This window comes from Anas platyrhynchos, chromosome 5 (genome assembly GCF_047663525.1).
Source record: "Anas platyrhynchos isolate ZD024472 breed Pekin duck chromosome 5, IASCAAS_PekinDuck_T2T, whole genome shotgun sequence".
Classification (NCBI taxonomy): domain Eukaryota; kingdom Metazoa; phylum Chordata; class Aves; order Anseriformes; family Anatidae; genus Anas; species Anas platyrhynchos.
In genome coordinates this window covers 5,202,394-5,216,875 of record NC_092591.1, presented here as the reverse complement: position 1 = coordinate 5,216,875, position 14,482 = coordinate 5,202,394, and the positions used below count along the sequence as shown (strand labels likewise).

The 14,482-nt window shown below is 45.4% G+C and overlaps 1 protein-coding gene across 4 annotated transcripts in view; it reads left to right on the top strand.

Moving 5' to 3' along the window:
• Nucleotides 1-14,482, top strand: part of ARMH4 (armadillo like helical domain containing 4) — a 57,522-nt gene that overhangs the window by 23,304 nt on the left and 19,736 nt on the right. The gene's annotated exons all lie outside the window — the stretch shown is intronic.

The window sequence follows — 14,482 nt, the reverse complement described above, 5'->3', positions numbered from 1 at the left end:
CTGCTCAGGTGAGACTCCTGGGGAAATTTTAGCACCCTTTGCCCGAGTTGGGTTGGTGCAGGGATATAAGTCCTGTGAGGATGAAGCAAATAGGGTAATTGCTAATCAGCCCATTGCTAGTTCAGCAGCATTCTTTTATGTGCCATTTTTCTGACATTTCTTCAGTGTTGTATGCCCAGGCATGGGACCCCGTGGTGGTTAAGCAAGACAGACCTGCAAGGCCTGTATAAAACTTTATATAGTTTATTCCCACTGTATGTATGTATAGACCCTGTGCTTTATGGCTGGACTAATTTATTCTGCCGAGAATTAGCTGATTCCTGTTTGCATGCGTGCTGTCCATCTGACGTGAGTCAAAGCTGGTGTGGGACAAGGTAGAATTAGCCCAGTTTGGCTACTTGGGAAGGGTACTGGGATCATTTTGTAGCAAATTCAATTTCTAATACAAACTCTATCAAAAGCAGTGGGAACCTTTCAGGTGAATCAGTGGGAGTTGAACCACATCTGTAGGGAAAGTCTCTGTGTGACTAGTAGTGATCTAGCTGTTTTGAGAGGCTCATCAAACGCAGAAACCCCAAAACTCTTATATGTTGAGTTATATCAACTGTCACCTCCCCTGGATTTATAGATGTGACATAACCTGATGTTTCTCCCTATGTAGTCCTATTTCCAGCCAGCTTGAGTGTTATTGGCTTCCTTTGAAATGAATCAAATAACTTATTTCAAGAGCCCTGTGAGAGGGTTGCCCTTTGTGGGCTGAGTTTGCATCAAGTCTGGTATCTCCCCGTCCCACTAACTCTTGCCTGAAAAGCATTGTTTCGGGTGGTTCATGTCAGATCTGCTTCACATGTCCCATTGTGCCACCAGGCTGGACAGGAGCTGTGTCAGGGGAATAATTCTAATATTTAGTGGCTCTCTGGCCGGCTTTGGCAAGCTGGATTAGAGAGATACGTGACAGTGCTGGGAGGAAAAGCACAGGAAACACGGGGTTATGATGCCCATCAGGTACCTTGGTAATGAGGCAGGAGAATAAGCAGCAGCCAGAGGCTGAAGGTACCCTGGTGTGCAACAAACCTCTCTGCCTGGAGAGGCTTTAATAACTATGCACAGAAAATAAGTGGTGCTGGGCTATGAAACACCATGTAGCTTTAACACTCCTTGTGTTGTTATTTGTTAGGAGCAGGATGCTCCTTACAGTATCTTTTTCTGAACGTATGGGACCCAGTTCTGTTCCTGATGTTTATTATTACTGCATCCTGCAGCTTTCATCCTCTACCACCTTTTCTCTTTCTTAGACCTTGACAAGGTTGTCTTTCCAAAAAGCTCAGACTTCGAATGCGTTGACTGTGCGGCAAAACACAAGGTTTTTGTCCCTCACATGTATTTTACTTACCCTCATGCAAATTGGAGGAGCCTGCTGTGAGGTCTGTCACGTTAGTTCAGCTGCAAAGTGCCAAAGCCCAGGCACCTGAAGGACTGGGCAGGTGTGAATTTCTGCTTTCTGTGTAAGTGCCTCACTGAGTTATGCATCACTGCTTCCAAATAGTTTGGCTTGTCTTCATTTTGAAGCTGTTGCAGTCTGTGCATACTGCCACGAGGGAGGGGGTGAGCAGAGCTCATCCTCAGGGGCTGGGTGGGACTTCTGTGCTGAGACGGTGTGGAGAAAGGAGGGGGAGCAGTGGGATCACTCTATACTTTGACTCACCTCTCTTATTCTACTAGGTAAACACTTTCATAAAGAGCCATTTATTCTTTTTCTGGCTAGATGACCTAAACATCTTTTTGATATCGGCTCCTTCCCCATCTAGAGTGTGCTTATGTGCTCATCTTCCCCATCTACAGTGCTCCTAAGAGGAAGGGAAATTATCTGTGCTTTAGACAGAGGCACAAAGAAAACCAAGGACTTGCATCAGCTCACCTGGAAAACCCAAGGCCACGCAAGGAACTGAACCCAGGTGTTCACAGTGCTCTATGCTGGGAGTGGATGGGGAGCAGGAGATGCCAACAAGTCTGGAGCATCTCCATGGCAGACGTGAGCAGTGCTGGGCTTCTTCTCCCATCTTCCCACTTGTGCCACGTGGGTTTTTTTTTCTTAGGTCCCTTGTCCAGGGTGAGTGTGCACAGCCAGGGCTGGTGCTCTGTGTGTACCTGGTCCTGGCTGCATGCTTCTTTATGGTGCACTTTAGCAGGGGTGCTCAGAAAGGAGAACAGACAGGATGGAAAAAAATATATAGCTTGTGCCAGCAGGAGGTGGATTGTTAAGAAGAAAAGAAATACCCCAAACCTGACAAGAGGCCAAAAGAGCTGCCCACATCGTTCTGCTGGAGTGTGTGGAGAGACCAGGTGTACTGTGAAGGGCTCGTAAAACTTCAGATGTGCTGGACACGTGCATAGACTCTTTGAAACCCTTTTTCTCTAAGTGCTTTTCTTCCAGAGGTAGCTCTTTGAAATCCATTTCCTTTAAGTGCTTTTCTTCTACAGCTAAAATTAACTTGACTTTCATTTTAAGACAGCTTCATAACCACTGTACATCCCTAGTCACAGCTCTGGAGAAGGGAGGACTGCAGTTCTGAATCCACCTGGGCCAGGGCATGCTGCACCTGCCTGTCTCAGCCCACGGTGAGTCTTGGGAATGGGCAGGGAGGTGCAGAGCTCTTCCCTGGGATCCACAAGCAGTGCTGAGGAGTAAAGAATTTCCCATTCTGCGCAAATGAAATATGGCTTAGAGGGGAGGTTATTCTGCTTAACCTGGGATATGGCACGGTAAGGGAAGTCCTGACGACAGGTAACAGTACCCAGCAAGGTAAAAGGTAAGGGCACACCAGAGGAGACAGGGCAATGCAGTCCTGTGACCAGGACAACGTGGATTTGTATACTTCAGTTTGCAGATTATTGACTCAATAGCTTGCAACAGATCCTGTGAAGTTACTGCAGTCTGCTTTATTAATGACTGGTTTCTCTAGGAGATAACTGAAGATGTTTCTGCTGGAGTAAATTACAGTACACACACTGCAGTCAATTTTTCTACCCCTGTGTTTGTTTCTGTCACTGTTCTGCTAAATGGAGAAGAGGAATGGGCTTGTTTCTTCTGGATTCTCTTTTTTTGCTCCCTAAACATCAAACTTTTACAGTTGGCATCTTCCATCGTTTAAATGCTTTGCACATACATCCTTCTCCTGGGGTGCATCTCTCCTCTGGCCTTCAGAATTTTGAGATTTAACTCTAAAATCCATAGCACAGAAGAGTCCAGAAGTATCAGAGTAGCTGTACTCAGGTCAGTTATTATTGAGTTTACTTTGATATCTGACATGCCGAAAATCCCTAGAGAATGAGTGACTTGATCCACAGACAGCTTGGCAAAGCAAGAGACAGTTTGGATTTTTGTAGTGGTCAATGAAAAAATGCCAGAGAAAGAGGATCATTAAAAATGTCAATTCTGGGAAGTCAGATGGTCCTACATTAACTCCAGCTGAGCAAAAGCAATTTATATCCACCAGTAATGAGGCTGTCAGTTTTACAGTACATCAGTTGACTCTCTAAACGGCAATATTTAGACCAAAAAAAATAGAAGCTGATCCTCCAAACGCTGCTCTGATGGCCTGAGTCTCTGGAGAAGAAAGGTCTGAATATGCTTCGGGATCTCTGTTGGTGTCCTGTTCAAATGCTTTGTCTCCAGATGTTGCTAGCAAAGGACATGTTGGCAGTACTTTGGGATCCCTCTGAGATGACCTGTCTTCTTTTTGGATTTGTACCTGAGTGGCATGTAGCAGGTGAACACAAACTGTTTGGAGAACATCAGACGGGCAGGAAACTTGGGTTTTCTGGGAATGAATAAAAATTTATCATTTTTTGGTCCACAATCAGGTAGGGGGAGGAGGACTGGGGCAATTTGCTAATCCTCTAACTTTGCTGCTTTGGGGCTTAAAGTGAGTTTGCTTTGTGCATTCAAAATGTGTGGAGTTGTTTGGAGCAACACTGGGATTTGCTTCTTGAAGCTTACAGGGTTGTGACTTTTTGAATTGCATGGCTCACATCACCTACGTAAAGGGTTATGGTGGAATTTGGTTCTTAAAGATGTTGACTGAAACCCAGCAGCTGCTTATCATAAGCCACCACTAATATGAGATAACAGTAAACAGAGGAGAAATGGATTTGAACCAAAAACATTAACAGAGGAACCTGTTGTTATGCTCAAAATCTTGTTTTATGGGCAGAGAGAAAGCATATCTCATCTGTACCCAAACCCAAGAATTTACTGCTAATATAATTGAAATCTTAACTATTTAATTATTGTAATTATTATTAGACTAGATATAGCTATTATAACAGGAAAAAAAAAAAGAGGAAATAATTGTGCTGGTACAACTGCTGTACCTACACTTCTTGGTTTCTGTGCCTTTTCCTGGTGTTACGCTCACCCTTCCGTCGCATCTGTTAGCATTAAGGTCAGTGGCTTCATTCTGGGGTTACTGGTGGGCTTGTTAGCGTGGGGTCAGCAACATCTGCAGTCCTTTGCCTGGAGGAATATAAAGTTCATGTTGATAGTTTCTTCTTCCTCAGTCTAGGATACAGTTAAAGTCATTTTTATGTGTTTACTGACACAATTTTTCATCTTGCCCTTTCTTTATTGATCTGCAGCTCCATATTACATCTCAGCTAGCTATTTATGGTGGCTTTTATGTATTTTAGATACTCTTTATGTTCTCTTTTTTTATCCTAAAACATTTTTGTCCGGATCTATATTTCTTTAGCTGACCATTGGCGTATTGCTTATGGACATGGGGACTCCAGTGCCAGCGATCTCGTGTCTTATGGCAGAGCTCAGCACTGTATCTCCATTACTTGAGGATTTTTTTCATACCTGGCATGTGTTTTCCCATATGGAACCGTTATGTTAGAGTCCTAAAACCATTCAGTACTGCACAAAAATAAACAAAAGTAAAACATAATAGCCATAGGCACCGTCAGGTAGAAAAAAAATGCTGCTGCAGCTAAATCAAGAAAAGCAAAGCTGTGGGTAGGTCAAGGAAATTTCAGACAGCCTGAGAAGCCTCTGTCCTGAGGCCTTACAACCTCGTAGCAAGGCAACAGCAGTACCACGCTACAGGGCTATGTGATCATGCTGCAGCTCACAAGAAGTCCCATGAGTTGCTAGATACCACAGCATCTGTTACTGGTTTCCATCTACCCATGTAGATATTGTACTCAGTGGAGTTTGGACCACTGCTGTAGATGGGAAATCAAACATATAAAAAAAAATCAGCAGAGTTATAAAGAAGTTGTGAAGTGTGTCAACATCATTCTCAACAAGCAGTTTCCAGAATATATACCCAGTCCTTGTTTCGTGTACTTGTGTGTATGATCTTGGTTCATACGATAATGGAAAGCCATAAAACTGTCTCCGTTATGCAAGTGCCTTGTCGCTACCTAATAAACACACATTTTTGGAAGCACGTGGTTTTTTTAAGGGATAAACATATTTGCAGCTCTGACTAACAGAAAATAGCTGTATTGCAGCTCTGTGGCTGCAAATTTTACTACATAAACCATGCAACCTATATCACTTTGATTAGTAGTGGTAAGGCAGAGCAGCAGCAGCAGAGTAGCGGAAGATGGTAAAATTTTGAAATGACATTTTTACAGGAAGCTGGGATTAATGCTTTTGTGGGCAAAAATAGCCAGCATTAGGCGGACAGAATCTGAGACTCAGAAGTTAGTAGTGTGTTCTTTAATTGCTGCCCCAAATGGATCTATTTTAGGCACTCTTACAGCTCGTGTTATTGGAATATCAGAGCGCCTTTTAATCTTTAATGCATTTATCTCCTTAATTACCCTGGGGAGGTTATCCATGTCTTACAGGTGCTAAGGAAAAACACGGAGAGGCCAAGTGACCCCATCGGTTTCACAGGGAGCCTTTAGCAGAGCAGGGATTTGTGTTGGGTGCAGGAAGCAATGCCTGGGCATTGCCTTTCTCCTGCTGATGTGCCTGAGGAAGGACTTTGCACCTGCATTTCTCCCTGGATAAAGTACAAGGGATCACACGTGGGAGAAAAAACACTGGTAAGACGGAGCCACCATTCCAACAGAAGGGACTGAGCACACAGAAGTCCCAGATGAGAGTGGCTGACAGGAGCCAGGATAAGCAGCAGCTGCAATTTGTGGTGTGTTTGTTCAAAGCGTGGCTGCTCACAGCAGTCCTGCCCTCCTTAGCTTTGCCCCGTGTGTGTTTATGGATGTTTTGTTGCGCACAGCATTGGCCGCGCGAGGTCTGTCTTCCAGACGGCTGCAGACTTAAATGAGCAGTCTCGGCGATAGAGATGATTATTTTTACTGTCTTCCTGGGTGCTTCAAGTAATTTATACGATTCCATATGCTCCTCACTAGCTTCCCTTCCCTCTCCAGATCGGTAGTAAAGCTCCCATCGTCAGCCTGTGCATGAATCTTTGGTTTCTGTTCCTCGTAAGGATGTGCACTGTTTGGAATTACTTCGTTTTAACTGTTTTAAGAGTTTGCTCATGGTTTTACCTCAGTCCTACAGCAGGCTAATATTCAATCAGGCTTGCCTTGTCAAGGGAAATTTTGCATCCAAATATCTCTCAGCAACAGCGATCCTCTTTCCTGGCTTGTTGTGACATACGCTTTTATAATGACAGAGCAGCTCCCAAAAGAGAATAATTCACATCAGTCAGCCTTTTCTTGTTGTCAAATTTCGTCCTGAAGTGCTGTAAGGATCGTGTCTGCTGTGTTTTTACATCTGGCACAAGACTGCTGTGCCACTGCCAATGCAGCCTGCGTGGTTTAAAGGTGAGGAGCTGGCAGTGCCACGCTCTTCCTATTGGGAGCTCTTCAGACGTTGTCCTCAGAGCAGAAATAAAGACCAAGAGAAGGGGGTAGCAGTGAGTGGAACAGGAGATATGAGACTTGGTCACTCATACCCAGCTCTGGAAGCAAACAGCTGTCAGAAACAGGTGAAATAAAGCTTGTGGTAAAAGAAAGTGTGCCTGCAATTTGTCAAAAGGAAGGGGAAGGCAGCTGGGGCCTTTCTACACAAACTTCTAGCAGGAAACTTCAAGCTGGTATTTTAGCCCTGACATTTTTGCTGGCGTATGTTGAGAAACAGCAGCACCGTCACCACCTCTGATACATCACTTTGAAACAGCAGCCCTGCCATGAGCCTCTAGTTAAAACCATCTGAGGGTAAGATTAGCTAAGCCTACTCGTTATCAGTCCTCAAGTGCTGCCCCCAGGAGCTGGGGGCAGGTGTAGAGGGCATTATTTTTTTTGGCTCTGACATCCTCCTCGCCCAAAGTGTGGGATCCCACCAGCAGCTGAATGTTTTGACCTTCTCCAGCTGTCTGGCTCCATCCATCCATTAGTAGCAGTCCAACAATTCGGATGTGTCTGCCTTGGAGCATGGCTCGGCACTTACTACTCCAGGTAATTTATCTGAATTTTTAATTTTCTGCCTGAATTAAGGGGTAAGGTCCATTAGCCAGAGCACTGCTCTGTGCTGCAGAGGCTGGAGCAGCCCAGCACCACCTGCGTGCACGGTGCTGTCAGCTGCTTTGGCACAGTCTGTCCTGCTGTCTGTCAACCCTGCTGTAACAGAAACCCAAGTGTCTCAGCTGTCTTTTTAATCTGCAGTAATCCCGTTCCTTCTCAAGTCTGCACTTTCGGTGTGTCACATTTCAGCTTGCCTTGCCTCGCCCTCTATCCTCTGGCTTTTATATGTCAGAAATCCCAGCTCCATTCAGGCAGAGGAGATGGCGTTCAGCCCCCTCTCCCACTGGGCTGCAGCAGTCACTTAGCTTGATTGAAGAAAAAAAGGCAGGCTAGCAGCTCTCCCTAGGTCAGAGTTATTAATTTGTGCTTGATGTGCTCGTCTAGGTGGCCTTCGCCTCATGAAACAAGACTTGTCCTTACATTGGAGAAGTCAGATTTATTTTCTAGTAGTGATACATATATACTACAGTGCAAAAAATCTGTTTTCATGACATTTCAGCCCTCAAAAAAAATAAAAATGGAGAGAGGGAATGTAAAGCTTCATTGGCCTTGAATTTCCTCTCCTCTTCTGGGGATTTGCGTCAGAGCCTGATCTTTTGGGTTGAAATGTAGCCTCCGATCGCAGAGTGATAAGAGAAAAATGGAGGAAAAGAGCTCGTTGCGACTAGTACCAGGAAGAGTGATGGTAATTTATTGAGAAGATGGTTTTAAAATATTCCTTTCTAATGAGAAAGTAGATATGTTCTCTCTCCGCTTGGGCAGTGCAAGCCACAGATGACTGATGCTAAACTTGCCTCCCCGCTGGTGTTTGCTCAAATTAAGATGACTTGAGGATCAAAGGAGATCTAAGTTCCTTCCTGGAAGGATGCTCTCTTGATAAACATATAAATCCTGCCCTGCCTGAGAGCGAGTTAGGGACACGTATTGGAAATAAGTAAAGTGCTTGGATTTTGACTGACAATAAAATAATTACCTCAAACTGCAAGCAATTGGTGTTTTGCAAAAACGCTGTGTATCAGCATTAATCACCAAGAGGGGTCGATACGGTGAGAATTACTGGAGGCTTTTGCTTCCTTTTATTTTTTTTGCCTTGTGTTTGAATAACTCTAATCACAGCCTCATCCAAGCCTGGGATGTAATAAAGGGTTTCAGCAGAGCTGTTCCCAATAACCTATCATTTCTTTTAATATACTGGCAATGCCATCAGTGCCTGAGGATTTATTAATGTGAAGTGAGCCCAGGAGCTCTCCCAATTTTCTCCATTTTGTTCCTTTTCTAGGCTGCTTCCCCCACACCTCCCCTGCTTCCTGCTGACTGCTCAGGTACTTGCACAGGCCAGTATTGCAGTTTTGCATGCCTGGGGTCTTGATGTTCTTTCTGTGGTGTGCTCAGGGATGGATCTAACACCCATGGGGGATCTCAGAGGGCTCTGGGTCACCTCCCTCTCCCCACACCACCCGTATGGCCTGGCAGGTGACAGCCTGCCAGGAAAATACCTTCCTCTTGGGTATTTCTTCTATCTGGAAAACGTGGCTAAATGCAGTTTCTTTTTATTTTTTTTGGCTGTAGGGAGTGTTGTGTAGAGGATTGAGTGAAAGGAGAGCCTTGATGAAGAGATGTGCTCTCCCGTAGCTGGAACACATTTCTGGGGATGCTATTTATGAGGGGTGGGTTTCACTTGGTTGTAAATAATATGCTGATTTAGAAGATGTTCTGGGGCTTATTGGGCAGGGATATAGTCCTCCAATAGGTATCTGCTGCCTAGAGCTGGCGTCCCCGGACCTGAATCACCTGCTGCAGGGAACGCACGCTTCAGTGGTGCTAACTGACAGCAGCAATGAGTAGTTATTAAGCACTGAGTAGTCACTAATGTGTGGGCTCTGAAGATGGATATGAGGGTTTAAAAAGCCAGTGGAACTCATAATTCTTCATGTATTCTGAATCTGCTTCAAGGCATCTGTTACAGCGCTCGCTCTCGTATCCCATTCTGAAGAGAGCAACACCGGGACAGAGAAAAACTGTGTCATGGGCTCGGTATTTCTGTGCATGTCCTTGTGGTTCTGCAGGCAGGTAACGAGGGAGATTTACAAATGAGGCACGAATGCTCCAGAGCCTGTCTGGAACCTGTTTTGCTCCTCATGACCCGATGGTCATTTGCCTTTTCTTTCCCTTCTCTGCTCCATGGTGCTTAAACCCAGGCTCTGCTAACGGGGCTGGAGCTTTCCAGGCCCTGGGTAGCGATGCAGAGCTTCTCTCCTGAGTCACCTTGAGCTTGGGATGGGTGGGTGTGAACACTCAAAGTAAATATCCCCACTGAATCATGGAAGAAAACAGGATTTATTTATGCCTGGGTGAGGAGGAAAGCCTAGAGAACGTTTCCAAAACAGATCCTTGAGATACTTTTAGGGACAGTCAAGTTCTGGTGGGGGGAAATTTAAGCTGAGAGTTATTTTTATTGTTAGTCCTACCTATCACTGTAACAGTGAGTTGGGATGGTCATCTGGAGACTGGGTTGGCAGGGAGTAGAAATTAAAGCAAATCCTCTGCTCCAGATCCTCCTGAGAGGAAGGGGAGGATGTTACTGTATGAACCCTGGCCTGGTGGGATGAGGGGGGGAAAAGGAGCAGAGGGCAGAATAACAGTCATCATTCTGACCATAAATAATCTGTGCCATTCTACCCATCTAGACGGGGATGTAGTAAAGCTGGAAAAAGTACATGGAAGAAGAAGAACCAAAAGGCAATCAAAAAGATAGTCTCCTCTCCTCTGCTTAATTTCAGAAAGAAGCAGTACCACTTCTTTCTTATGTGACCTTGAGCAAATCCCTTACTTCTCCTTTTCCTGAGTCCTGGCATCCATAAACAGGCTGGTATCAGTGCTTCTCTGTGGTTTGTTCATTCAGGTTCTTTAGAGCAGATACTGTCTCTATGAGTTTATAGAGCATTTATTACATGAATATGGTATCTCAGGTGGGCTTTCAGCGCTTACAATGATAGGAATAATTCACCAGAAATTCCTTTGTTTTCTCTCTGTATTATTTTTGGCTGATAAACAAAAATATTGATAGCTGCTGAGACAAAAGTGTGTACTGAAGCTGGCTGAAGAGGTAACGTGATCAGCAGTAAATGGCCACGGGCTGGAGAGTGAGCCAGGGAGGTGTCCCTGTGAGTTTGCCCTGCTTTTGTGCTGTCTGGTGAGCGTTCAGGGATGGGTTATGTCATGAAGCTGATCCAGTACAGCCTCTCTTATGTGCTTTTCCTTCAGCACAAGCTTTGCCCTGAAGCCCTTAGCCTTGTTCCAAGGACAGAAACCCCAGCAACCAGCTGGTTTTGCTCGCTGCAGGGAGATGTGACTCAGTAACCCAAGGCACCTCCCTAGGCTCTTGTTGTGCAGTGCCTTTCAGGTTCACAGAGCTCCACGTAAAGCATTGTTATTCGGAAATCAGAGGCATGAGCCTGTTGATAATTTAGCTCAGGGGCCAGACATGCAGCAGAGTACAGACATCAGTGCGAGTTCACGTCGTCCCCTTCCCTTGCTGAGGACTCATTTTTGTATTTGGCTGCTCTGCCTGCAGCGCTTGCGACTGTCGGGCTGAACTAATTCCCCTCACAGCACAGCCAGGATCGTATCTTGAGTCCTCAAAGCAGAAAAGATTGTGCACTAGCACAGAAAGTAGTGGCCTTTTCAGCAAGGCACCAGGTAGGCTTTCTCTTCTCTGTTTCACAGGGTCTCATTCTCTGTCATGGATATTTGGATGGAAATTTTCTTGTATGCATAAAATGCCTGTGGGTTCCCACAGCTGCCCAGGTTGTGGGTCCAAAAGCTTGTCCTGAGACGTGTGGTCTGTCAGCTCTTGGCTTTAGTGGATCTGTTTGTTATCTCTTAGAAAATGGCTTCAAAAATGAAACTTCAGCTCCTGTATGCCTTGGGGGAGTTCAAATAAATGTGGACAAATAGCATTTCTCTGTAAATGTACAGATTTATAAATCGGGATGTTGTGATGAACTGGTTTGAGTCAACAATTCACCTGGTCTGTCGATCAAACCTCTAACTGGGTTTGATCAGTAATTGCCTGAATCTGTCAAGCAATTCGCAGCATTACAGGACAAGGCCAGTAATTTATCTTTCATGTGTAGAATTACATTTCAGAAGTGCTCAGTGGTTTTACTCTTTCTGTACCTACAAAGATTTGCAGATTTTAGGTGATCCAGAGAGGTTTTGCTCATGCTGTGGAAAAGGAAATCTTTCCCCAAGAAATTCCCTGTGCATATTGTTTGCTGTTTTAAATGAAGAAAAAAAAAAAAAGAAAAAGAAAAAGAAAATGCAACCCAGAGCTCTCCTGACCAAGGGGCTGTGATACTTAAAAAACAGCCAGAAGAAAATTCTGGCTCCTAACCTGTTTTTTTTTGGCTTTGTGTATTTCTGAAATGTGCTGTTGGATAATAATTTCCTTCTGAGGGAAGGCTATTAGCATTGACTTTGAGATTAGAGCTTGCTCACTGACTTACTTGCAGGATTTTGCGAGACTTTTTGGAAGATAAGCGAGCAGCCCCCTGCTTGAAGCCTGATGAAATGCCTGTGTCTTTCTCCAGGCTGATTACTTTTAGCATGTAATGTGGAGATTTATCTGCACACCGGGAGACACAGACTCCTGGCAAAAGTCTTTTAATATTTCATTGTGCCTTCCCCTGCTGCTGCTTCTTGTCTTTTTTGACCTTTGTTTCCTCCTCTTCCCTTGGTGGGCATTGCTGTGCCCTAACAACCTTCCAGCCCAGGGGTGAGAGTTGCCTGCAGTGAGTTCAGGCAAAGATCTCCGTGCTTGGTTGGGGAATGAGTTGAGTCTCCGCGTGTGATGGAGCACATGAGCCGGACACATCCCATCATCCGACAAGGACCTGGTGATTTCAGGAGGAGTGCGTGCCCCACAGCTAGGAGGGAAGCCCCCTTTGAGCTCTGCCCCTCTTCATGTCTCATCTGGTGAGCACGAAGCACCAGATCAGCACGGGCTGAATGAGACCTGCCTGGTACAAGGAGCCACAGAGGAGGAGGGAGCCTTGATCAGACCCTGATACACCTGTCAGGTGAACAGCAAACTTTGTTCCACTTCATGTTGAGCTGCACAGAGTGGCCATCAGCGTTTGGGCAACAACCATTTGCTGATGCTTTGAAAGCAGATTAAGTTGTGAGCTTTATCCAGATAATTTCATGAAGGTTCTCGCATGTCAAATCGCTTCCTTGGTATTTGAACAGATGATGGCAGCAAAATCAGGAGTTATTCAGGAATGTTCATTTTCCAAAATGTCTTCTTAGAGCCTCATCTTGTTGCTGTCCTCATCAGAGAGTGGTCTCTGACCAGCTCCAATCAGGGTAATGCCCTTTCAGTGTAAGTAAATTGTTAGAGATTATCTTAATCTGCTTGGAGAAACACCAGATCCATTCATTTCTGAGCGGAAGGATTGGGGCAGAAAACGCCATAAAGCATCCTCTGACAACTCTGATTTTGTGTTGAGACATTTTGAAGACCAAGGGCACAACCGTCAATGTAAAGAGCACAGGAGCATCCTATCCTGTTTGCACTATCCCCATCCTCCTGGGCAGATTTCTCTTGTGAAAGGCTGGCATGGGTAAGACCACGGGAGCTGGTGTGCACTGCAGATAGCATTGCTCTTAAAATTGCATCTCTTGGTGTTATGAAACACATCTTGATGCTCTGAGGTGTGTTTTAGGAGAGCTGGGTGGGTTTACCACCATTCAGGTTGGGCTCTCCAGGGGGAGCACCAGTGACTGTGTGCCACAGCAGCAAACCCCAAGGAGACCGGAGTCACCCAGACTTTATCTAACCTCTCAGCTGGGCAGGAACAGTGCTCTGTGCCATTGCTGAAATGAGTGGAAAATGCAGATAACAGACAATCTGAGGATGAATTAACCCTTTCACTTGTAGGAGCATGCAGAGCTGGCTGGGAGGTGATGATAATTTTTCAAGGTTCATCAGGTGACAGCAAACTTCAACAGGATTTTGGGACATTCATTTCTCCACAGAGCTTCATGCTTAACTGGCTAAAGGTGCGAGGCCAGAAGGATGCGGAGGTAGGTCTGGTGCTTGGTCTGGAGTTTATTGTCTCCAACCAGGGCACTTCTGTGTGCTATAGGTGCAATCTGAGGGGGAACCAGGAGATGCAGGCCCTGTTCCACTGTCCTGCATAGTGTTGAGGCCTGCCAGAAGGGCTTCCCACCATCAGCCCCCTGGAACCAGGCCTGCATGTTTGGAGGTTGAATTTGGCCTCGTGCTGCTTCAAAACACCAAGTAAAAAAAGCTGCAGCCTCCCAAGGTGTGTACCTTGAAGTTGCCAATGCAGCCAGAAATGAAAATTGCTCCCTTCCCTCAATGCACCCCCTTTCAGAGACTTTTCAGTGTGAACGTGTTTGAGATCAGACATCCCCCCCCCCCCCCAAGAAAAGGGAGCTGCCTTCTCCAGCTTTATCTACCAAATATATTTGGGGCTCCTTCATTTGGATAACCCGTCATCAAGGCTGTCACGTTCTGCCTCCCAGCAGAGTTTTCATCTGTCAGGCTCGCTTTATCATCAGCCGGCACAGGCTGAGTGAAACCATTTTGGTGATTGTCATCGTGTGTGTGAGTCATTATTACAGAGAAATACCCACTGACTTTGAGCACTCGTTGCCTCGCGTGGCCCAACTTGCAGTAAGAAGCTTTGATATTAGCTGGATGGGAAGTGTCATCTAGGTAATTTTGTTATGACAGTAAAAAAGGGCTTTGGGTGAGACTGGCAGAGCTCAGCACTGGTCTGAACCTCTTGGTGTTGAAATAGAAATTCCTCTTCTCAGCTGGAACAGGATTATGGCTGTGCTCAAGATATTTGCAGATTTTGGCCCTGCTTTCTCCATTGGCCTTGGGTCTTCCTTCCTCCTTTTGGGTGTAGATATCCAAACCCTGTATTTGGATCCATCAGGTCTGCAC